The sequence below is a fragment of the Venturia canescens genome, unplaced genomic scaffold (genome assembly GCF_019457755.1).
Source record: "Venturia canescens isolate UGA unplaced genomic scaffold, ASM1945775v1 PGA_scaffold_30__1_contigs__length_68142, whole genome shotgun sequence".
Taxonomy (NCBI): domain Eukaryota; kingdom Metazoa; phylum Arthropoda; class Insecta; order Hymenoptera; family Ichneumonidae; genus Venturia; species Venturia canescens.
In genome coordinates, this window is record NW_025108596.1 from 10,001 (window position 1) to 12,500 (window position 2,500).

The 2,500-nt window shown below is 52.2% G+C and overlaps 1 non-coding gene across 1 annotated transcript; it reads left to right on the forward strand.

The window, feature by feature from the left end:
* Window positions 1-686: 686 nt before the first annotated feature.
* LOC122418667 (5.8S ribosomal RNA) lies at window positions 687-841 on the forward strand. Its single transcript, XR_006262581.1, has one exon. It is a non-coding gene; the product is annotated as a 5.8S ribosomal RNA (ribosomal RNA).
* Window positions 842-2,500: the final 1,659 nt, after the last annotated feature.

Here is a 2,500-nt window from a genome sequence, read left to right on the forward strand (position 1 = left end):
GAAAAACATCACGGATAGAATCTCGGGTGCGACAGGGAAGGGAAGAAAAAAAAGGTCCCTTCCGCGCGCCCCATTTGAACGAAGAAACGGTCGCGAGCTTTGAAGAAAACGAATGTCGAGTGAGGATGGGGGGGGGAGGAGGAGAGGCCTTTTTGAAGCTTTTTTTTTCCCTCAATATTCTCTATTCGTTTCTTCATCTCGTTGTTTCTCTGCATTACTGCGCCGTAAGGCGGTTTCTCGTGTTGCTGCTGCTCACCGTTGGGCAACCTAATTGAGCCCCACTTATTGCTCAGTAAAGGAAGCTCGCTATGCGCTCACGCGTTGTGCCTGTTTTCCGAGGTTTTTCAATGAAATTTCGCCCAAGAGTAAAAATCAGCGTGAGCAGCGCCGGGACCGCTTTTATCTTAGCGACGACACAACCATTACATGGCAAAGACACACACACGCCGGGCTCGTTCCGGAGTCTTTAGTCGTCGCCGAGACTTGCGGCCGTTTTGCTGTCGCGGCCTTGCGCTTGCGATCAACTGATTGCGCGCGCTTGTACCAGCGACTTCGCTCGTCGCGTCTCCCTTAAATTTTAGGGTTGGCGGGCTTGCGAAACCGTCCTTGTCGACGATGCTCGAATTTTTAAGAACAAGATTTATGAATAATGCTGTTTGTAACGCACAAATATGTTATTATATGATTACCCTGAACGGTGGATCACTTGGCTCGTGGGTCGATGAAGAACGCAGCTAATTGCGCGTCAACTTGTGAACTGCAGGACACATGAACATCGACATTTCGAACGCACATTGCGGTCCACGGATACAATTCCCGGACCACGCCTGGCTGAGGGTCGTTTATGCATAAAATTTAGACTGCTCTCGCGATGATTTCGTCATCGCGTGTAGCGAATGTATTGGGCGTTCGTTGACCCCATGCCCTTGTACAAAAGGGGGGTGCGCGTCTGCGTCGCTTGAAATAACGCGCTCTCCCGCAAGTCTCGGAGATCGAGTCCCTTCGATCCGGATTTCGTGAGCCAGCGTGTGCGAATCGCGAATTCATTTTCTCCCTTTGCCGGGGAGAAGTTCAAATCTATTCGCATTCGCCCGCGATACTCTATGAGAATCGAGCACAACCAAATGGCCGTTCCTTGAATTTTTCGAGTCGAGCGTGTGCGGAGATGATGGGAAAAGAGAGAGAGGTGGGGCATGCCCCCCCGGACCGTGTTGTCCGTCGTTGTTTTTTTTTTTCCATTCTCGTGCGCAATTCGCCGCTACTTTGATAAGTGAGCAGACACGCCGCCGCCGAACGGCCGGTCGATCGAGTTCCGGAGCTAATTGTTAGTTTTTAAAGGACAGATACTGACCGGATCGCTCGCGCAACGGGGGCGAGCCCGCATGTAGCGTGTTTTTAAAGAATTGTTCGCACATACGAGAATCGGAAGGTGTCATTTGATGAAAGAAAAACAGCGTGGTTCGAGCACGTGGTTCGGTGGTTGGGTAATCGAACGCGAAATGTTTCCACTTTGATTTTCACTCGTCTCGAACTGATCGCATCGCTCTTCCGCCAATGAAAAATTCATACGGAGAGAGAAATGTGTGTTGTGTATGTTGTTATATAAACATCGTACCAGGCACCCACGGATGTGTTGGAATTCTCATGGTTTTGAATAAAATCGACGACCTCAGAGCAGGCGAGACTACCCGCTGAATTTAAGCATATTACTAAGCGGAGGAAAAGAAACTAACCAGGATTTCCTTAGTAGCTGCGAGCGAACAGGAAATAGCCCAGCACTGAATCCCGCGGCACTGCCGCTGGGAAATGTAGTGTTCGGGAGGATCCACTTATCCCGGGGCGTATGCTCGAGTCCAAGTCCATCTTGAATGGGGCCAATTACCCGTAGAGGGTGCCAGGCCTGTAGCGACCGAGACGCGTTTCGGGAGGATCTCTCCTTAGAGTCGGGTTGCTTGAGAGTGCAGCTCTAAGTGGGTGGTAAACTCCATCTAAGGCTAAATACGACCACGAGACCGATAGCGAACAAGTACCGTGAGGGAAAGTTGAAAAGAACTTTGAAGAGAGAGTTCAAGAGTACGTGAAACCGTTCAGGGGTAAACCTGAGAAACCCAAAAGTTCGAATGGAGAGATTCATCGTCAGCGATCCTGGCAATTGTACGGTTCGCGATGTCAGGGACCTCGGTCCCGCGGCACGCGTCCGTATGATTTTTTTGCCGGGTGTCGTCGTCGTGCACTTCTCCCCTAGTAGGACGTCGCGACCCGTTGGGTGTCGGTCTACGACCCGGGTGGGAGCCTGTCATGTGTTACGCTTCACGGCGTCATGTGGCAGACCCCCGGTTGTCCGACCAGCTGCCCGGCGGTACTCGCACGGTATTGAGTCGCAATTTGAACTGCGTCCGGCCCGCCGCAAGCGAGGCCAGTGTTTCCCGGATGTACGGACTTAGCGCCGTCACCGGGCCTGGCCAGCTGTTGGCCGGCGGTGTCCTGGGACTGGCTCTAA